Source organism: Aquarana catesbeiana, linkage group LG02, assembly GCF_042186555.1.
Source record: "Aquarana catesbeiana isolate 2022-GZ linkage group LG02, ASM4218655v1, whole genome shotgun sequence".
NCBI classification, from domain to species: Eukaryota; Metazoa; Chordata; class Amphibia; order Anura; family Ranidae; genus Aquarana; species Aquarana catesbeiana.
In genome coordinates, this window is record NC_133325.1 from 400,686,235 (window position 1) to 400,710,247 (window position 24,013).

Below are 24,013 nucleotides of genomic sequence, written 5' to 3' on the forward strand. Positions count from 1 at the left end.
TGAGCTTTGCTGATAATAGAGCTCGGACTCTTTTACTCAGGATGCTGCAGACTTTGCATCCCTTTTATTTTGAAGCACCAATATCATAATATTTAGCCGATTTAAAATGAAAGCTCAACTGGGCTTTAAATATTATGGATTCAAGGTTTCTGGCCCGGTTATACTGCTTTTAAAAAGTAACTGCCTGCAGTTGTATTTTAATGGGGTTTAGTATGCCACTAGCAACATAAACACTGTTGAAGCAGACTGAGGGGCAGGAAATCTTTCACCCTGCCCTATCAATGTCTGAAAATGGCTCCAGTATTATTGCAATGCCACCAGATTTGGATAGAAGGGTGACAAGTTAGATCTTCTGCCTTGGTCTTATTGCCTCTTCTTTTGGGGTGATTAACCCTTACATCTTGTTCTGGGGACAATCAGGAAAATACAGTGAGCTAGGCTTACTGATTCCCTAGTATTCTTTTTTAACAGAAAAATGTTTATTGCATATGTACACAGACAATACTGCATTCAGAGAACAGCAGATCATAAGATATATAAAAGAAAAGTGGTATCAGATCACATCCCATTGAGGTATTTGCTTACGAAGTAAGCAAAGGCACATTTAGTGTACAATAAAAAAATGATATTAACAAGGAAATTCTTAAGTGGTTGTATACATTATTACTAAGTAAGCCACGAGGGTTCAAAGTAATAAATATTGTATACCATATTCCACAAGGGGAAAGAAAATAATAGTTGCAGTCATATATCAGCCAAGTCAGAATAGGTGGATACACACTCGATGAAGGAATAGAAGGGAGGGAAAGCGGAGGCTGAAGGAGGGAGCAAAGGCAATAGAAGCCAAAGACAGAGAGGGTAGGGGAAACAAGGGGGCGTGGGGGAGTCATAAGTAGGACCCTGTACATAAGACCTGAGTGAATCAGCAAGATAATAAAAAGAAGGAAAAATAGGATTTTTAAAACAGCTTACCTGTAAAATCCCTTTCTTTGAAGTACAACACGGGACATAGAGCCATAGTAGTTACTATGTGGGTTATAGGCCACCTTCAGGTGATGGACACTGGCACAACGTAAGACAAGAAGTCCATTCCCTATATAACCCCTCCCACTACTGGGAGTACCAGTTTTGTAGCAAAGCAATAGACGTGTATACCAAAAAGAAGAGAGGGACCTCTGTGTCCCGTGATGTACTTCAAAGATAAGGATTTTACAGGTAAGCTGTTTTAAAAATCCTATTTTCTTATTGTACATCATGAGACACAGAACCATAGTAGTTACTATGTGGGATGTCTCATAGCAATGCCAACTGAAGGGAGGGAGACACAACAAAAGTAGGGCACTAAGAGACTAGAGGACTTATATCTATTAGATTGTAAGCTCTTCTGAGCAGGGCCCTCCTTATCCTATTGTATTGTATTGTATTATAACTGTATTGTCTCCCTTTTATATTGTAAAGCGCTGCGTAAACTGTTGGCGCTATATAAATCCTGAATAATAATAATAATACTGCTGCCTGCAGTACACTGCACCCAAAGGCGATATCATCATGACCTTTTACAGCTACTTGATAGAATCTGGTAAATGTATGAACTGAAGACCAAGTTGCGGCCTTACAGATTTGAGCCATGGAGGCTTGGTGATGCACTGCGCAGGAAGTACTAACAGCCCTGGTGGAGTGCGCTTTAATATGAAAAGGTGGACTTTTCCTCTTTAAACCATAAGCTTGAACAATCACTTGACGAATCCATTTAGAAATAGTAGATTTTGATGCCACCTGTCTTCTCTTAGGACCTTCTGGCAACACAAACAAAACATCGGTTTTACGAATCTGAGCAGTCACCTAAAAGTAGACCTTGGCTGCTCTCACCACATCAAGAGAATGTAGTGACCTTTCTTCCGGCAGAAGGCAGAACAATATCTTGGTTTAAATGAAAATCTGACTCTACCTTCGGTAGGAAATTAGGATGAGGACGTAATACAACCTTATCCTTAGGAATAATCAAATATAGCTCTTTACAAGAAAGAGCAGCCAACTCTGATACTCTTCTAGAAGAAGATATGGCAACCAGAAAAACTAATTTCCTTGTCAAAAGGACCAAGGGAATATCTTTTATTGACTCAAAAGGCTGTTTCTGTAATGCTGACAGGACTAAATTCAAGTCCCAAAGGTTCAGGGGTGACCTAACCGGAGGATTAAGCCGTTACCCCTGAATAAAGCTACGAACCAGAGAGTGTGAAGCAAGTGGTCGTTGAAAAAATACCGATAAGGCCGACACCTGGCCTTTGATAGTACTCAAGGCCAGCTTCATTTCTAATCCCATCTGTAGAAATTCAAGGATCCTACCTATGACATATTTCCTGGGGTGCCAACCCCTGGATTCACACCAGCAGACATATGCCTTCCAGACTCTATAACATAGGACCCTGGAGGCCGGCTTCCTAGCATTAACCAAAGTAGAAACTACTGAACCTAACAGCCCACGGTCTTTCAGAATGTGGGTCTCAATAGCCAAACTGTTAAATTTAGCGTTTGTAAGGTAGGATGGAATACCGGACCTTGCGAGAGAAGGTCTGGCCGTGGTGGTAGGGTCCATGGGTCCACCTTCATCTTTACGATCTCTGCATACCAAGATCTCCTGGGCCACAAGACTCACCTCCTTCCCTTCCTGCTTGATCCTGCAAAGAAGGCGCGGAAGCAGCAGAAGAGGAGAGAATGCATAGATCAGTGAAAACTGATCCCACGGAAAAACCAAGACATCTGTTCTGCATGGCAGCGCATCCTTTGTCCTTGACACAAAGTTGTCGATCGTCTTGTTGAACCTGGACGCAAACAGATCCACGTTTGGAATTCCCCATCTTTGACATATTGATAGAAAGATGTCAGGGTGAAGAGACCATTCTCCCGGGAACAACTATTGGCGACTCAAGTAGTCCGCCTGCCAATTCTCTATTCCTGGAATGAAGACTGCCGATAGGCAAGGAAAGTTGTCTTCTGCCCAAGACAGGATATGATTCACCTCTCTCTGGGCCGCACAACTTCTCGTGCCCCCTTGGTGATTGATATAAGCCGCTACTGTGGCATTGTCGGATTGGATCCGGACAGGACAATTCGTAATCTGAGCTTCCAGGCTTTCAGGGCCAGACGAGCCACTGGAATCTCTAGAATATTGATGGACAAGGTCATTTCTGATTTGGACCATCTTCTCTGGACAGACGCTTCTTCTAGAACTGCTCCCCAGCCCAGAAGGCTGGCATCTGTTGTTACCACTTTCCAGGTAACTGGTAGAAAGGATTTTCCTTTTTGGAGATTCTTGGTTATCAACCACCAATTGAGGCTTTGACGCACTTTTGGGGATAAACGCATTGGGAAGTCTAGAGCTTGGACCTTCTTGTTCCAAGTTGACAGGATACTGTTTTTCAGCAGTCTTGAATGAAACTGAGCATAAGGAACAGCCTGGAATGAAGCCACCATCTTTCCCAACAATCTCATGCAAAGTCGAATAGAAGGATTCTTCTTTGCTTTGACCACCTGAATCAGTTCCCTTATGGAACTGATCTTTGCCTGGGGCAAAAACACCCTCTTCCGAGCTGTATCTATGATCAGACCCAAGTACTCCAATCTCCTTGATGGTTTTAAGGAGGATTTCTCTAGGTTGAGAATCCAACCTAGGTATTCCAGGTAGCTGACTGTGGTGACCAAACTTTGGTTTAAGCGGGCTACCGACTGATTTATCAAGAGTAGATCGTCTAAGTAAGCTAGAATCGTTATACCCTGAGCCCTTAACCTGGCTAAAGGGGGAGCCAGGACCTGTGTAAACACTCGAGGTGCAGTAGCTAGACCGAAAGGCAGAGCTACAAACTGAAAATGATGATTTTCTATCTCGAAGCATAGATATCTCTGGTGAGCGGGAAAAATAGGTACATGGAGATAAGCATCCTTGATGTCGATTGACGCTAGCAGTTCTCCACCTTGTAGAATGGAGACCACTGATCGGATGGACTCTGTGAAAAGAGCGGATATTCAAAAACCGGTTTAGATCTTTGAGAACTAAAATGAGTCTGACATCTCCATTTGGTTTGGAAAATGTGAAAAGGTTTGAATAAAACCCCAATCCCTGCTCTTCCATGGGGACCACCCATATCACCTTTTGAGACAAAAGATGGTCCAATGCTTGAAAGAGAGACTTCTTTTTTTCTGGATCCCTGGGAATGTTTGATCTATGAAAAAGAGGAGACGGGGACTCTTGGAACTCTAGTTTGTACCCTAGTGTAATTGAGGAAGCCACCCATTTGTCTTGACACTCTTCCTGCCAGACCCTTGAGAACTGCAGAAGTCTTCCCCCCACTCGAACGAGTGGGGGTGCCCCTTCATAAGGAGGCTTTAGTATTTAGTGCACTGATAGCTGTATAAATGTCGATGGTCCCAAAAAAAGCTGATCACCGCTATTATAAGTAAAAAAAAAAATTAAATAAAAATGCCCTATTTTGCAGATGCTATAACTTTTGCGCAAACCAATCACTATACGCTTATTGCGATTTTTTTTTACCAAAAACATGTAGAAAAATACATATTGGTCTAAACTGATGAAGACATTTTTATTTTTTTTTAATTTTTGGATATTATAGCAAAAAGTAAAAAATATTTTTTTTTTTTCGGTCTTTTCTTATTTATAGCACAAAAAATAAAAACTGCAGAGGTGATCAAATACCACCAAAAGAAAGCTCTATTTGTGGGAAAAAAAGGACGTCAATTTTGTTTGGGCACAGCGTCACACGACCGCACAATTGTCAGTTAAAGCGACGCAGTGCCGTATCTCAAAAAATGGCCTGGTCATTAAGGGGGGAAAATCCTCCGGGCCTTAAGTGGTTAAGGTCAAGGAGTGGCCTAGCCAGTCTCCAGACCTTAATCCTATAAAAAATTTATAGAGGGAGCTAAAACTTAAAGTTGCCAACCGACAGCCAAGAAACCTTAAGGATTTAGAGAAGATCTGTATAGAAGAGTGGACCAAAATCCCTCCTGAGATGTGTGCAAACCTGGTAAACAACTATAAGTAATATCTTACCTCTGTGCTTGCCAAAAAGGGTTTCTCCACCAAGTACTGTGTTGCTTGGGGATCAAATACTTATTTTACTCACTGAACTGCAACTCAATTTATAATATTTGTATCATGTGTTTTTTCTGGATTTTTGGTTGATATTCTGCCTCTATCATTTAAAATACACCTATGACAAAAATTATAGACACTTCATTTCTTTGTAAGTGGACAAACTTGCTAAATCTACAGGGGATCAAATAATTATTTTCCCCACTGTGTGTATATATATATTTATACAACTGTATACTATGTACTTTTTAATAGAATGATAAACATTTCTATTTTTTTCTGTATCTGTTCTGTAACATACAATGACCCAATAAAACTTAAATTACATCTCATGTGACAGCCACTATATTTTTCCAGTAGGTCTATGGTGAGAAACCTCAGTCAAGTGTAAACAGTAAGTGGGGTGTTGGAGAGGACTGAGACAGAATGGGAGATGTGGGTTGTAGCAAGGGAGTAGAGATAAGCTTAAGCATTCTCCAAATTCATCTGTAACCCAAGCCCCTGGAATGACCAGGCACGCAGATCACTGCAGTAAAAAAAAAAGTGGGAGTTCGAAGTTCAGGTTAGAGATGAGTTTAGAGAACACCTGAGCTCATCTCTACCCAATACAACCAGGTACAGTTGGTATAGAAAAGAATCACCTCCCTTTAAAATAATGACATTTTGTTGCTTTGCAGCCTGAAATGAAGACAGACACAGTTATTGTTTTATCCAGCTGTATTTAATAGTGCAACTTAAAACATCCAAGTGATAGTGATATCCAAGATATAACACCAACATGTCAGAAAAAAAAAATCAAAAACAGAATCACTAAGTTGGAAAAAGGATCACCCCCTTATGTCAGTATTTTGTTGAACCACCCTTTGCTTTAATTATAGCCTTTAGTCTGTTGGGATATGTTTCTACTAACTTTGCACATTTAGACTTTGCAATATTTGTCCACTTTTCATTGCAGAACTGCTCAAGTTCAGTTAAATTTGATGGTGACTGTTTGTGGACTGCAGTCTTCAAGTCATTCCATAGATTTTCAATGTGATTTAAGTCTGGGCTCTGACTTCAGAAGTCATCCAAGAACATTCACCCTTTTTTCCTTCAATTTTGCTGTGTGCTTTGGGTCATTGTCATGTTGGAAGGTAAACCTTCTTCCCATTGACAACTTTCTGGCAGAGGGCAGCAGATTTTCCTTAAGAATTTGATGGTATTTTGCCCCATCCATTTTTCTTCAATCCTGACAAGTGCTCCAGTCCCTGCTGCAGAGAAACATCCTGATAACAGGATATTACCACCTCCATGCATTGCTGTAGGAATGGTGTTATTTGGATGGTGAGCTGTATTGGATTTCTGCCAGACAGATCGTTTGGTGTTGAGGCCAAAACAATTTTAGTTTCATCTGACCATAATAACTTTTTCCATGTGCCCTCAGAATCTTCAAAGTGCATTTAAGGTGGTCAGATGAAACTAAAATTGAATTATTTGGCTTCAACACCAAACAATATGTTCTGGCTGAAATCCAATATAGCTCACCACCCAAATAACACCATTCCTACAGTAAAGTGGTAAATGGAGGTGGTAATATCCTGTTATGGGGGTATTTCTCTACAGCAGCGACTGGAGCACTTGTCAGGATAGAAGAAAAATGGATAGGGAAACATACCATCAAATTCTTGAGGAAAATCTGCTGCCCTCTGCCAGAAAGTTGTCAATGGGAAGAAGGTTTACCTTCCAACATGACAATGACCCAAAGCACATGGGAAAAATGTAGTTGAAGGAGAAAAAGGTAAATGTGCTTGCATGGCTTAGTCAGAAGCCGGACATAAACCCCATTGAAAATCTGTGGAATGACTTGAAAACTGCAGTTCACAAATGGTCACCATCAAATATAACTTAACTTGAGAAGTTCTGCAAAGAAGAATGGGCAAATATTGCAAAGTCTAGATGTGCAGTTAGTAGAGACATGTCCCAACAGACTAAAGGCTGTAATTAAAGCAAAATGTGATCCAACAAAACGCTGACAAAAAGGAGTGATCCTTTTTCCAACTCAGTGATTCTGTTTTTTATTTTTTATTCTGACATGTTGGTGTTATATTTTTCACTTGGATGTTAGAAGTTGCACTAGTAAATACAGTGGGATAAAACAAACTGTGTCTGTCTTCATTTCAGGCTACAAAGCAACAAAATGTGATTATTTTAAAGGAGGTAATTCTTTACTATACCCACTGTATGCCTGGCAAACATGAAAACTGCTCATACCATATGTCTTTGAAAGTGAAGGTAAGGCAGAGGACACCCTGGTGATAATATTTCTCTGAAGCTGGAGAACTGTAGTTTGAAGATGCCTGATCGCTCTAGCATGTCTTGAAAAAAGGTGGTTTCTCATGTGCCTTGTATAATGCCCAAGAAATATTATTAGGAAAATACAAGTGGGTCATGGCACATCTACATTCCAAATGTGGCACTTAAGATGGTCATGCACTATGCAATCTGATTGGCCAATCTCTGTACAACTCGATAGTTAGGCAAAATAGGTAATAGGAAGACGCACTTGAACAATTAATTAAAAATATAGGAAATCAAACAGGCTCTTGCACTAAATCTAATTTATTTAAGATCTAACTGATTGCAGTGTATGGTCGCCTTTAAAGATCAAGATCTGAAAATATTAATTTATTGGGTTTAGAAACACTTCTCTGTTCTTTGTAATGTATTGAAAGATTTGGGTAAAAAAAGAAAAAAAAAACACATTTCAAAGATATATTAGCAGTGATAGGAATGAGATTAGCATCAAAAGGGTTAATTAACTGAGAACACCTACTAATTGTCTAACAAGACACATCCAATGAGATGAAATTCACCACTTGTACTGGGCATGCGCTATTATCAATGAGAAAACCGCAGCTATCCTAGCTACAGTTGCAGTTTACATATGCGGGTATTTATTATCGTTAATTTTGCTTCAATGTGCGCCGGTTCACACGTTCAATTAATGACTTTTCCGGCGCACCAATTAATGTATGAACTGGTGCAGTGCCTTCTTCTTATTAAATCACCCCTTATGTGTTGTTAGTAATAGAGTATGCAGCTGACGCACTTCAGTTGTGAGAACAGCACGGAGGCTCATAAATAACATTATAAGCTGCTGGCATTTCTCAATGAAATGGCACGTGTGATTCCAACAGAGCAAAGGCTAAAAGAAAAAAAAAAGTTTTTTTCTGACTGTGCTACTAAATTAAAAAATGTTTAAACAGCGGGAAAAAAGTATCAGTTCTTGCTCAATTTGAAATAAACACAGTACTGCAATTTACCGTCAATGGTTTATTCACTATAGAATATTTCCAGTTGTTTTACTGTGTTTGTTTTACCATTTTTTTGGGCAGCCCTCTTTTGCCAGTTAATAGGGTTTTTACTGTAAGCTGTCTTAGTATGTCTCGTCTATGCTTACATCATCGAGACAGAATTGGTAAAGCCATGACCACATAAGTCACAAAGTATATAGTGAAAGGAGAGAGAAGCAGAGCAATAAAATAAGAACAGCAATAACACTTGGGACTAATAATACTGCATATTGTATGCATATTCTGTTACGCTTTTTAAACATATTTTAAAGCATATGTGAATCTTTAAATAATTGGGGATTACTTTGATTTGTCTCAAACAACACACTTAGTAAGTCCATTTTATTAAAATAAAAATACTAAAATACATTACTTATCTGGTGATCCCACAGTCCTCCTCATTAACACCTCCTTCTTGCTTCCTCCTGACTATGCTGGGCACGGGACAGATCTGTTCTACCGGGGTCAGTTTGCATCTTTGACTTGTACCTGGGAAGAACGTGCCCAGTGTGCCTGTACTTATGTGGCAAGACTGCTGCTGAAATGTGTCCCCACACAGCCTTGCACTGTTGCTGCTGGGATATATATGTAGCTGGCATATCCCAGTCGCTATCCCTCAAACTGCAGGGCTGGGTTGTCACAAGGAGGGAATCTGTTTGTGTCTTGGACTTCCACTCGGGAGCTACAGGATTCTGTACCGACACACAGCGTGCCTGTACACCTGCTGACACTCCACCTGTCCCCTGCCCCCCCCCCTTTTTGCACCCTTCGAGTGATAGCAGCTGGAACATGCAATGTCAGCAGAATCTTCCAATTGTCACAAGGAACCTAAAAAAGAAATTGTGCTGAAAAGCTTCAAAGCAGCTGGCCAACAATCAATATAAATTGTGTAACAACTGTGACTCAAAAAGTGTCATGCTATTAAGAACAATATACATTACAGTGACATAAATATAAATAAATACAAATCTTACATAGGTGCACAAATAATGATAAAAAATAGCCTGAAGCGTGGAAGTGATAGTCCCCAAACAATGACATCAAATACTCCCAAATTATTGGAGAAAGAAAACCTTTAGGCTGCATTCACACCTGAGCGCTTTGTTTTCAGGCAGAAAGTCCTATTGTTTACCGCGATTTTTACTGCATTTTTGCACAGGTCAAAAGGTTACTAATGTAAAAAGCAGAAAAACACCTGTAATCTGCCCAAAAAGAAGCTCATGTACTTTTTTGCGCTTCAGGTGTTTTTCTTCAGGTGACAAAACGCTCAAATGGGAACATGTGCCATTGAAATGAATTGGATTTTGCTTGTCAGGCGTTTTTTCAGACATTTTACGAGCTTAAAACGCTCAGGTGTGAATGCCGCCTTAGGCTGGGTTCACACTAACTTCGCATGGGGCTCACAACAGGGGTCTTGTGCACCCCTATTCACAGTTTCAGGTCCGAAATTTCGGACAAATTCGCACCGGAGCCGCAGTGGAGATATGTGAACCGGCTCCATAGAAAGCCAGTCAAAACCTCCTGCTGTTGCAAATTGGATGTGAGAAACCAGCATCCAATTTGTAATAGTGTGAACCCAGCCTTAATCTTGCTGGATAATAGGACAGGATAATCCAAAATATCATAAGTGCTCCGCCACCCTATGTACAATGCAAGTCTTACCAGAGCTAGTGGATTCTTTAACTATAAAAAGGGCCAAATGCGCATGGATATTGATCTGGTCCTCGCTAGGAAACCAGTGCCTCCTCTGGGTAATCCACTACATCCCCATAGGCGTGTCATCCATGGACATAAGGTATTCAACCATAACATGAGAAAAGAACTGGAAAGGCCACCTAGTGTAAAACTGTGTATAAAAGATTATTTAAAAAAAGTACCAACCACCTACAATGTAAAGGACAATAAGCTCTTATCTGAAAAAAGCTGGTCCCAGAAGTCCACCAGGCCACTTCCTGATTACAAGATGAGTGGTGACATCATCATGGTTGAATACCTATACTCACGAATGAGATGCCAATGAGGATGTAGTGGATTACCCTGGGGAGGCACTTCTTTCCTAGCAGAGACCATATTGATATCCATGCACATTTGACTCTTTTTATATTTAAAGAGTCCACTAGTGCTAGTAAGATTCGTATTGCACATAAGGTGACGGAGCACTCATGATGTTTTGGAGTACTCTATTATTTGTGCAAGATTAAAGGTTTTCCTTCTTCGATCATTTGGGACTATTTGATATTATACTCATTGTTTGGGGACTATCACTTCCACCCTTCTGACTTTTTTCATTATTATTTGTGCACTTGTGTAAGATATACTATTTGTATTTATGTCACTTTAATGTATAATGCTTTTAATAGCACAGCACTTTTTTAAGACACAATTGTCACAAGGGGGTTCATTTACCAAAATGGGAGAGTGCAAAATCTGGTGCAGCTCTGCACAGAAACCAATCAGCTTTCAGGTTATTTTGTCAAAGTTTATTTGAACAAGTTGAAGTTAGAAGTTGATTGGCTACTATACACAGCTGCACCAGATTTTGCACTCTCCAGTTTTAGTAAATCAAATCCAAGGATTCACCTTGGACCCTATGATACGGCTCTGAATAGAGGCGGAAAAGGTTTTTATTTTTTACAACCCCAATTCCAATAAAGTTGGGACAATGTGTAAAATCTACATAAAAACAGAATGCACAGATTTGCAAAGCTCATAAACCAATATTTTATTCACAATAGAAAACATGTCAAATGTTTAAACTTAGAACATGTACATGAATTGGAAATTGATTGCAGGTACAGTTTACAAATAAGTTGGGACAGGGCAAAAAAAAAAAAGCTGGCAAAGTCTGTGGTACTTACAAAGAAGAACTGGAAAAACATTTTGCAACAGGTCAGTAATTTGATTAGGTATACAAAGAGCATCTTAGAGTCAGAGAGTCTCAAAAGTAAAGATGGGCATAGGTTCACCAATCTGTGAAAAGCTGCTTCCAAAAATTTGCAAACAATTTCAGAATAATGTTCCTCAATGTAAAATTGCAAAGACTTTAAAAATATCTACAGTACATAATTTCATCAAAAGAGAAATCTCTATGTGCAAGGGACAAGGCCGAAATTGATTCAAAACAGGCATGATTCTGCACACAGGATATCACTGCATGAGCTCAGGAATACTTTCAAAAACCACTGTCTGAACAAAGTTGGTCATGCTGTTCAAAAATGTAAGGTAAAGCTCTATCATGCAAAGAAGCCGTCATACCTGAACATGATCCAGAAACACCCCCATCTTCTCTAAGCCAAAGCTCATTTAAAATGGTCTGTTGCAAAGTGGAAAACTGTTCTGTGGTCCGATGAATCAAAATTTGACATCCTGTTTGGCAACTATGAGCGCAGCATCCTCTATACTACAGAGGAGAGGGACCTTCTGGCTTGTTATCAGTGCTTAGTTCCAAAGCCTGAATCTCTGATGGTATGGGGGTGCCTTTGTGCATATGTAATGGGCAGCTTGCACATCTGGAAAGGCACCATCAATGCTGTAAAATATATCCAGATTTTTAGAGCAGCCTATGCTCCCATTCAGACAATGTCTTTCAGGGAAGGCCTTGCATATTTCAGCAGGGCAATGCTAAACATGCTGCATCTATGACAACAGCATGGCTGCAGACCAGAACTTTCAACAATTAAAAATATTTGGCGCATCTTGAAATGAAAAAAAAAGAAAAAGATGACCCAGAACGGTTGAGCAGTTAGAATCCTATATAAGGCAAGAATGGAACAACATATTCCTCTGCCAAACCTTCAGCAACTGGTCTCCTCAGTTGCCAAATATTTACAAAGTGTTGTTAAAAGAAGAGGGGATGCTACACCGTGGTAAACATAGCCCTGTCCCAACTTTTTTGAGACGTGTTGCTGCCATCAATTTGAAAATGGCCTTATTTTTTCTTAAAATGGTAAATTTCTCAGTTTAAAGTGGTTGAAAAGCCTAAACATTTTTTTTACCTTAACACATTCCTTGCATTAAGTTAAAAAATGTTTAGGCATGGATATTGCCCATAAACCCGTTTTACTTACCTGAGCCCCATTCGATCCAGTGATGTGCATGTCTGCATTCTCTTCTCGCCCCTCACCTCTGGGTCTCGCTGGCTTTGCTGGGGCACTGGGAGCTATTGGTTTCCAATGCTGTCAATCAAAGCCAGTGACGAGGGAGCAGGGGGCACCAAGAAGCCCCACTATCTGTGACATTGGACGCAGCAGTGGGGCTCACGAGCGAGCGCACAAAGTGCGCCCATGGGGGGCACTGAACAGAGAGGGGGAGCTAGTAGAACCGGGAGGTGGGGAGAGGCCTTGAGAAAAGCCAGGGCCGCGCTATTGAATTCTATTGCAAAAAGCAGGTAAGTATAGAGATGTTTGTTATTTAAATCACTTTAAAACATTTGATATGTTTTCTAATGTGAAGAAAAATTTGGGTTTGTGAGATTTACAAATCTCATAAAAAAATAGCTTTCTGTTTTTATGAAGATTTTACAGATTGTACCAACTGGAATAAGGGTTGTACACTGCATAGTTTAACAAAGAAATGGTTCACATGCACTTTAAGATCTGTCTTACTGAGTTTTATCAATTGCACATGATTACCCATTGTAGCTTATTCCATAGGGAGCCATTTCTATCTATCTGTTTAGTGATGAATTGCTACTCTTAGCAATTCCCTGTATTGCTAAAGCCTGAATGGCGACTGCCGGCAAGTGGTTAAAAATCTCACAGTATCAAGAGTTTAAAATTCCCAAACAGTGTATCCCTTGAGGGTAGGGGCCAAAATATTGTACAATCGCATTACAAATGGAGGAAAAACATCTATCTGTATATGTGCATAAATAGCGTGCAGAAAACTTTCTACAAGCGATCAGAATATCTTTGGCAGGCATGAAATGTAGTTACAGCAGCATGGGATTATGTTAGCTAGTAAGACTACTTTGACAAGTTACATGCATTTCTACTCGTTATTGGCATGTCACAGTAAGTACCTAATGTCAGTCACACAAAAGTGAGCAGCTAGAGGGTAAAAAGCATTACTTGTTGAGAAACATCTGCTTTTAAAAGGACAATGCAAATGCTTAGACTATTTTTATGTGAGGGTTTTTTCAGCTTTCTTTAAACCATAGGTCTCCAAGCTCTTTAACCCATCAACCTCGTAATGAAGTTTCAGAGTATTCTTCAACCCTTAAACATTCATTATGCACAAAGCAATCAGTTCTTTGGCACCACTCTTAGCGCTATAGGTGTACTTGTCTATTAAACAGAGATGGGGTGGATGTTTCTCAAAGTTTGAGGTGTGTGTACTTACTGGCTCTCCAACAAAGTTTTAGGTGGGTGCAGTCACTGGCTCTCCAATAGAGTTTTTGTTGGATGTACTCACTGACTCTCCAACAGGGTTTGAGGTGAGTGTACTTACTGGCTCTCCAACAAAGTTTGAGGTGGGTGTACTTACTGGCTCTCCAATATAGTTTTTATTGGATGTACTCACTGACTCTCCAACAAGGTTTGAGGTGAGTGTACTTACTAGCTCTCCAACAAAGTTTGAGGTGGGTGTACTCACTGGCTCTCCAATATAGTTTTTATTGGATGTACTCACTGATTCTCCAACAAGGTTTGAGGTGAGTGTATTTACTGGCTCTCCAACAAAGTTTGAGGTGGGTGTACTCACTGGCTCTCCAATATAGTTTTTATTAGATGTACTCACTGACTCTCCAACAAGGTTTGAGGTGAGTGTACTTACTGGCTCTCCAACAAAGTTTGAGGTGGGTGTACTCACTGGCTCTCCAATAGAGTTGTTGTTGGATGTACTCACTGACTCTTCAACAGGGTTTGAGGCGAGTGTACTTATTGGCTCTCCAACTAATTTTGAGATGGGTGTACTCACTGGCTTCCCGACAGTTTGTGGTGGTTGTACTTTCCCAAGAAAAGCAATGGCAAGAGAAATGCAGAGGGAGGAGGGAAGTGTCAGCCTCATCTGACTGGCCTTATCCTACCCTGGTATGGGGCCAGTAACTGTAGTTCAATTATTAATAAATTTAACACAGAACAAACCGTTCTATTGCCCTGAACTTCACATCAAGACAAGCACTTATACAGTCCACTATTCTCTGGCATATGACTAATCTCTGGAATTGTACTTGGATGCAGCAAATAAGAGAGTAGGTTGGGTGCATAAAAGGTTCTCTACAGGCTAAATGAATTGCTACATAAACTGTTGTGAATGTCTTTAATGAGGCAATAAAATGTTACATAATTCCATAAAACAAAGTTGTGTTTAAAACATTTTCATCTAATTTAAAATGTAATAGAATACCGTGAGCTACAATTTAAATAATTGCAGAGCATTTTCTAAATGAATTAGTGTGAACCAAAAGAATGTTCAGAATCTTCAGTCAAAATGGGAACAGCTGATAATGAGTGACACACTCACTAGAGTTCTCTATCCTAATAATGCTAAAGTTTCCCTTAAAGAAGTGAAGGAAACCAGAGCATATGGGCACGTCTAATTTTGCAGCTAAACAGTGGTCTGTGGATAGATTTCAATAGTTATTTACTATCTGCTTAGCCACTTGACTTCTGGAAGGTTTAACCCATTTCATTACCAGAGCATTTTTTTCTACTCAGCACTGTGCTACTTTAAAGCGGTTGTAAACCCTGCTTGGTCCTTTTTACCTACAGGTAAGTCAATAAGGCTTACCTGTAGGTAACATTAATATCTCCTAAATGTGCACCGTTTAGGAGATATTCACGCTGCATGCAGCCAGTGACATCACCGACGCATGTGCTCTGAAGGTCCAGTATATATACTGGAATTTACTCAGCTATGACGCTATACTGGTAATGGCAGTGATCAGCGACTTATAGTGGGACTGGGACTGGCAGGCAACCTGGAGCTAACAGACCCCCGCTGGGAGGTACACTAACTGACGAACACTGACATCAATAGTGACACTAATACAGTGACCAGTGATAATACTAAACACTGTCACTGTACTAATGACACTGGCTGGGAAGGGGGTTAGCATCGAGGGGCAATCAAGGGGGTTTGAGGCGAGTGTACTTATTGTGCCTAACAAGTGTAATATGTGCTGCTTTTCCTCACAGATCTGGATGTTTTTCCTCCCTGCAAGAAACAAGCAAGCCAGATCAATGCTCTGTGTTTGTATACACAGGACACTTTGCTGCCGATCAGCAGGTCTCAGCCATAATTAATTGGCCAGGACCTGCTGACAAAATTGTGCTGTGTCCAACCACAGCGTGAGTCTGCAGAGGGCATGCGCATGCATGCCACAAACCTGAAAGCAAGCTGACAATGTTTATTTACATTGCTGAGCCTTCAGCTTGGTCACAGTAAATCTACTGTGACCAAGCAGCAATTAGTGGTAAAAATATAGTGCTTTCATAGTTTCCAGTTGGGTTTTACAATTTACTTAATTTGTAGTGCTAACATGGCTGCATTTATGTTCATTACCTGGCCATAATTTTCCATGTACTGTATGTATATACACTGACCAGTCATAACATTATGAATCATAAAATTATTGAGTAGCCCCCCCTCTTGCAGCCAAAATAGCCCTAACTTGAGGCATTGACTTCAAAGCATCATCTACATCAGGGGTAGGCAACCTCGGCCCCCCAGCTGTTTTGAAACTACAAGTCCCATGACACATTGCAAGACCCTGACAGTCACAGGCATGACTCCTAGAGGCAGAGGCATGATGGGATTTGTAGTTTCACCACAGCTGGAGGGCCGAGGTTGCCTACCCCTGATCTACATGCTCACGTGCCCATTGTAGGAACTATTGGTTGTGAACATGAGTCAGCATGGGCACCCTGACCGATCTGTGGCTATGCAGCCCCATGTGAAACACACTGCAGTGCACTCCAAGTTCTAACACCTTTCTATCAAAACCAACATTATGTTTTTCAGCAATTTGAGCTACAGTAATTCTTCTATTGGATCAGAATACATGGGACAGCCTTCACTCCACACTGCATCAACGAGCCTTGGCAACCCATGACCCTGTCATGGGTTCGCCGGTTTTCTTTCCTTGGACCACCTATGGTAGGTTCTGGCCACTGCAGACCAGGAGCAAAAGCTGCAGTTTTGGAGTTGCTCTTACCCAGTCGTCTAGTCATTACAATTTGGTCCTTGTCAAAGTTGCTCAAATCCTTACGCTTGCCCATTTTTTTTCTGCAACACATCAACTTCAGGGACATGTTTGCTTGCTGCCTAATATATCCCACTTACTGTCAGATATTATTCACTTTACCCATCAGTGGTAATAAGTTAGGGTCCTGTCACACGGACTGTCTGATCTGGTCCGCCCCTCAGTTTTTCAGGCGGACCTGATCAGACCATCCATTCACCCCCATGGAGTGGCGGATGTCAGCGGTGACATATCCACTGACACCTGCTCCTATCTGATTAGATCCTGTCCGCCAAATCCAGATAGATGGTGGTCCTACTTTCCATCCATCTGGCGGATTGGATGGGATCAGATGAAAATGGACATGCGGTACGTTTTCACCAGATTTCCCCATAGAGGAGTGGACACACACCTGTAATCTGCCTTCTCAGTGCAGATCAGCGGAGTGATCCCCCAATGAGCAAGTGGAGTCCACCAAATTTATGTTGGCCAACAGAGTGCACCAAATCTAAAACTATTAATTCAAACAAAGCAAAATGACCAATTCAGTCTTTCATACTAATAAAATTTGGCTTGAACCCTTTTGCTGCCAGGCCCTGTGCTCTAATTTTACATGGAGGTGGCCCGACCATTTTTGAATTTTTCCTTTGCTTTTTTATTTTTCACTTATAGCTTTCAGAGTTTGTAAAAGACCCCCCAAACCATATATTTTTCCTGAAAGCACATGACCAGTAGAATAAAAAGAAGGTGCTACTGATTTTTAAGGTCCCACAAAATTTGCACAAATGTTTATTAAAACAATATTATTGCTAAAAATCCACTAAAATCATTATTAAAAAAAACACAGCAAATTTTACAAAATTCCTACTAAATATAAAAGCTTAACATGTATTGAGTTAATAAATAACAAATATCTGTAACTTCGTACAGTTGCAAAAGTGTAAATATCCATATTTCTCTAAAAATCTGAAGGTTTTATTTTTCCCTTACAGCTTTCAGAATTTGTGAAAGACCCCCAAAACCATATATTTCTGAAATCATATGACCTCTAGATTAAAAAGAAGGTGCTACTGATTTTTTAGGCCCTGCAGTATTTGCGCAAATTTTTATCAAAACAATTTTGTCGCTAAAAATACACTAAAACCATTATTAGCAGATAAAAACACAGCTAATTTTACAAAATTCCTGCTAAATTCCAACTAAATATAAAAGCTTAACCTGTATGGAGTTAATAAATAACAAATATTTGTAATTTTTACATTGCGCCTTTTTGCAAAATGGTGAAAATCAAACGTACCCAAAAATTTCTCTAAAAATCTGGAGGTTTTCATTTTTCATTTACAGCTTTCAGAGTTTGTAAAGAACCCCCCCAAACCATATATTTTCTGAAAGCATATGACCTATGGTATAAAAAGAAGGTGCTACTGATTTTTAGGATCTGTGGTATTTGCGCAAATGTTTATCAAAACAATATTTTCTCTAAAAATACACTAAAACCATTATTAGCAGATAAAAACACAGCGAAATTTACAAAATTCCTGCTAAATTCCAACTAAATATTAGAGCTTAACCTATATGGAGTTAATAAATAACAAATATTTATAATTTTTACATTGTGCCTTTTTGCAAAATGGTTGAAATCAAATGTGCGCAAAAATGTAAATATCCAAATTTTTCTAAAAATCTGAAGGTTTTAATTTTTCACTTCAGAATTTCAATTCAGAATTTGTGAAAGACCCCTCCAAACCATATATTTTCTGAAAGAACATGATCAGTAGAATTAAAAGGTGCTACTGAAAAAGAAGGTGCTACTGATTTTTAAGGCTCCACAATTTTTTGCGCAAATGTCTATCAAATCACTATTTTCACAAAAAAACCCACTAAAATCCTTATTTGCACACATAAACATAATATAACTTACGTAATTCCTGCTAAAATTCTACTAAGGCCTCATTCAGTGGGGTGTGCTAAAGCGTACGCCCATGGAGGGCCGTGTTTACCTGCATGGGGATACACAGGTATTCTGTGCATCCCTGTGCAGACAGTCCTATTCAAGTCAAATCGGAAAAGGGCTGCAAGGACATATCTGACATCCATGTGGGTGTAGGTGCATGGACCCAAACGCAGACAGTGTGAGTTCAGGGACATGCACCCACACGGATGTCAAATTGACATGAATGGGACTGCCTGCACAGGAATGCACGGAGAGCGAGGGGGGATCGGTGAGCGAGGGGGGGCACTGAGTCTGCTGAACATTTCTAATATAAGTTTATGGTCACTGAAATGACCATGAGCTTATAACAGAGCAGGAATGTAGGTCTGTACGGCATACAGACTTGGCCCCCTGCAGGCACTTCTGTAGGTCTGTATGGCGTACATACCTGGCAGTGAAAGGGTTAAAGGAAAGAGTGGGGAGCCTTAAAGAAAAACCTGTCAAAAGAAGCCCTGGCTGCAATGTTAGCACCAGTACACTGTGTTAGACTATCACTTCTGGGAGCTGGGTAATGGCAACTTGCAGTTCTGCACTGGAGCTTCAGAAGTACCAGGTCACAGGTATCCTGTCTCAACTAGTAACCTCTTTCTATTCTCATTTTTTTTAACAATCTCACCTAAAGGGTATGCTAATCATATAACCAACAATCTGAAGATTGATAGGAGTATAAGAAGAGCTTGTTATAAAGTAATTTACAAACAAATATGCTCTGAAATATATGAAAATGTGTAGCCTAGCTGGGTCAGTTTTTTTTCCGTTCAAGCAATGGGTTGAACAAAAAAAGAAAAAGTGACCCCATTCCCCCATCCACGCATTCAAGGTAGATAGGGGAGGGGAATCCTCCCTGCTGTGTCATTGTATTCTGATAGCAATGAGACTTCTCTGCTATAGGAATACACAGATCAGCACTGATTGAGAGGAAATTTTCCAATTAAGGTAGGTATAAAGAAGTAGATCAACTGTACAACCACAGTGCCCATGCAAGGGTTTGGCCAATCTCTGCTGAACCGGACAAATTCATCTATGGATAGCTTTAGTCAAGAGAATTTTCTCAGCAGAGTATTTTTGGAAAATGAGTGCCTATTCTCCAAGCAGGAAGCTGGAAAAAATGTAAATGGGTGTATAAAATCTTCCTATAGAGAGTGACTTAATATGAGAGAGGGCTCTCCAGCCAACAGGAACCAATTCTGATTTTTTATCTTCTCTTGAAGAACAGGAACATTTTGTGTATCTAACTGCACGGGAAGCCAATATTCTCAGTTAACTCGGCAAAAGATTGATCAAAATTCGGCCGATTCAGCATGGACTGGTTGAATTTCGATCCATCTATGGGCAGACTGGTTGTACTGAAGTCAATTATAGGTTTAAACAGAAAAGATATTCTCCTGCAAAAGTGTGGAGGGCCTTAGTAAAAGGTGGTAGTATTTCCTGAGGATATAAATATAGAGTGATCATGCATGCCCCGCTGCCTAGGCTGATTAGGGGAAGTCCAAGAAGTTATGTACGAAAAAAAGAAGTCAGGCGTGTGCCCTGATGCATGAATCGAGATAAAAAAGTTTATTCTAAACAAATTAGTATATAAAAAGAAAAATACTACGTATTCATGAATACATTTATTTATTTATTCATAAATACGTAGTATTTTTCTTTGTATATACTCATTTGTTTCGAATAAACTTTTTATCTCGATTCATGCATCAGGCCACTCGCCTTCCTTTTTTTACCATAAAGTACTGAAGTCAATATCTCAACCAACCTATTGGAAAATTGTTGCTTGATCAGTGGCAGTGCTGATGAGTGTATTCAGACAGCAGGAAAGCCTCCACACTGTACAATATGTATGTGAATGTGTGGATGGGGGAATCAATTCATTTTCTTTCATTCAACCCGATGGTTAAACAAAAGAAAATTAATCACATATGGCCTGCATTACCCATCAAACAATTCTTTCAAAGTGAAGTCTTACAGTGGTTGTAAAGCCTCAAGGTTTTACACCTTAATGCATTCTATGCATTAAGGTGTAAAACCTTCTCTGCTGCAGCTCCCCCCAGCCCGATCCGATGCAGTGATGTGCACGAGTGCAGCGGCTCCAGCCGCTGTCTCACTGCACATTGGACAGACTGATAGCAGCAGGAGTCATTGGCTCCCGCTGCTGTCAATCAAATCCAGTGACATGGAAGCGGGGCCGTGCCCCACTGTCTGCGTCAATGGACGCAGTAGCGGGACTCAGGAGCGAGCCCGCTCGGGTGCCCCCAGGGAAAGTGGCCCAGAAGAGGGGTGCCCCAGAAGAAAAGGAATGGGGCTGCTCTGTGCAAAAGGATTGCACAGAGCAGGTATTTATAGGCATGTTTTTTTTTTTTTTAATAAAAATAACAGAGGGTTTACAACCCCTTTAATTTTTATCTAAGCAAAAGTCTTTGAAAAAAAAAAAGGGGGGGGGGGCAACTTCATCACAAAGTCATAACAGAACTAGGATTCAACTAAATAAAATACAGCAAAGATTGAAACAAGCCATGATACAGACAAATAGAATTTGTGTCCCATTGATCACACAGGTAGACTCTTAGGAGAAATTTTAGTGAAAGGCCAATGATTTCCTAGAGTGGAAAATCCACTAAGAGGTTATGAGGAAACTGTATGATAATGCTGATCAGATACTGAGTCAGCTAAGCTGTTACAATAATTCTGATAACATTACATAGGAAAGTTGGGACTAAACATCACCTTTGGAAAGAATCCATATATTCAAATCCAAAAGACAAAAAAAAATATTGCATTTCTTTGAAGTATAGCTGCTGTCACCAGCGTCACAAAGAACATCATGAGACGTGTCCTGTGGCTATAGCCTATCATTCAGAGCAAAGATTAACTTAGCGTGGGTGGAAAACTATCTCATTCATGCAATTGTGCAACACAGTGACTGTGCGTGAGTGTCACCCAGTTCAGCAATGTGATAAAAGGGAGTGGCCAGGAAATGCAGAGGAATATGAATACATTCTTGGCATATACTGTGAAAGGTTTCGATAGTTGAATGGTGTTCAGCCTATCACACATTTAAAGATTAATCACAATTAAAAGGTAAGGACAATGGAATCTGTAAGCCACACCTTAAGTTAAAAAGCAAAACTACTGCCTTATCTAAAACTCTCACTAGTAAAAAAAAACCAAAAAATAAAAAAACAAAAAACACAACTCTCACTAGTAAATGAACCTAAAAAAGAACAACTGAATGGTTGGAGCACAGGTTGCTCAGTGAATTTCAGGTGTTCCCTTCCAAAGGCTAGATACTTAAAAAAAAAAAAACAAAAAAAAACTTTTCTGTTACGGTTTCTGTGACTCGAGGTATGCGTCACTCACCCTTGCTTCCCAATCCTTATTAGGAAATAGTCCTTTACTGATATCTCATCATCTAGCTTACATTCATGACATTGCAGAGCTGTCTTGCTATATTATTGCATCAATTACAGACTCCACTTCCTTTCAATCCCTTTTGCACAGACTCCAACTCTAATTTATAAATCACATAACACAATCTTTTAGAAAAGGTGCAGCATCTACAAAAGAGCTATTAATCTGGGGGGTCATTTACAAATACTGCAGCATGGAAAAAAAAAACCCAATGCCAACAGGATGGTCAATTTACACTGGAATAACGACAGTAGGAAATATTTTGGTTGCTATTAGGAACCCTTTCATGTTCCTTGCAAGTCTTAATATTCTAGTTTAGTTATAGATGGAGTTTGCCAGGTCTGCCCCTGGCTTCATATATGCCTTGGATATTTTAACAGTGAGCTCTCCTTGCCTAAATTCTATTTCTGCCTAGCTGAAAGGGTTTCCCCTTTGCATGTTTGAGCGACTACTGTTGCATATTCCATAAAACAAAATAATTAAAAAGACAATTTAACATGTATATAGGATAAAATGATACATGCAAAGTACACACTGGGATTTATTTACTAAAACTGGAGAGTGCAAAATCTGGTTCAGCTCTGCACAGAAACCAATCAGCTTCCACTTTTTTTTTTGTCATAGCTTAATTGAACAAGCTGAAGTTAGAAGCTGATTGGGTACCATGCACAGCTGCACAAGATTTTGCTTTTTTCAGTTATAGTCAATCAACCCCATTGTATTTCAATTTAACCTACTTACAACGCTTGGGCAAGAATGTCCCTTTAAAGCAGAACTGAATGCATTTTACAACAGACTGCAATAAGCTCAGCTTACATTACCAGCACGGTTCCTGTGTGCTGGGATGACGGATTCTTGTGCATGTGCAGGATTTATGCCATCCTATGCCGGCCAATGGAGATGCCTAAAGAGTGGCACCCAGGGAGAAGATGCCGGTGCTGGTGAGGGACCTAGACCCTCTCTAGGTCTAGGTCTAGGGACCTAGACCTAGACAGGAAGCAGATTTTAGATCTCCTTTAAACAGTTATAACCACAGGCCAAAAATATGGTCATGAGATTGCCAACAATTAAACAAACCAGTACCTAGACACAATTTAACCTATACATTGGCAGGCTTATTAAAGTTCATATGTGCTGCTGTTAGACCTGAACTGGGTCTAAAATTTGAATTTGACATCTGGGCTGTGTTTGACTGTGTGCCCCATTTTTAAAGCAGTGTTCCAGCCAAAAATTTTTTTAAAAAAGTCAGCAGCTACAAACACTGTAGCTGCTGACTTTTAATAAGGACATTTACCTGTCCAGGGAGCCCACGATATCGGCCCCCCTAAGGCCAATCCGCCCATCGGATTGGGTGCAGGTCCTGCCATTCCAACTAAGGGAAACCGGCAGTGGAGCCTTGCGGCTTCACTGCTAGTTTCCAACTGCGCATGCGCGACTCCTGTGGCACTTTGTGAATGGCCAGCTTGTCTTTTGGGACACACACAGGTCCCAGAAGACAACGGGGTGCTCGCTGAAGAAGAGGATGTGACGTCCTGGGCGGCAGCCCGGCTGAATCGGAAGTACATTTGTACTAAAAAAAAAAAAAGGTACTAAAAAGGAAAAAAACATTTTTTTTTCCAATATCCAAAAACGAGGGGTGGAGAGGTGGTCTTTCGTTTAAGACCACCTCTCAAAAATGGGTGGAACTCCGCTTTAATGTATCATCCCCATGATCACAGCTCATTGGGGGTCACATAAACTCATATATAAAGCTTCACACAACCTCATATATAAAAGCTTCATGTAATAGAAGTTATTGCATATGAGGTTAAAAGCCAAGTTCTAAATATTTGCTTTTCCTGAAGATTTAGATGTGGTTTGTCCACCACCTCAACATTTTTCACTTTAGTACATGACCTATGTTATCTTTACCCACACCGTGGCAAGACAGTAGGTCTAAAACATAAGCTTGGTTCCATAATGATCACAGAGTTATACAGGACATCGCATAA

At 40.2% G+C, this 24,013-nt stretch overlaps 1 protein-coding gene across 3 annotated transcripts in view; it reads right to left on the reverse strand.

Annotated features, from left to right (window-relative positions):
* The window catches only part of VMP1 (vacuole membrane protein 1), a 240,108-nt gene that overhangs the window by 21,795 nt on the left and 194,300 nt on the right, over positions 1 to 24,013 (reverse strand). The gene's annotated exons all lie outside the window — the stretch shown is intronic.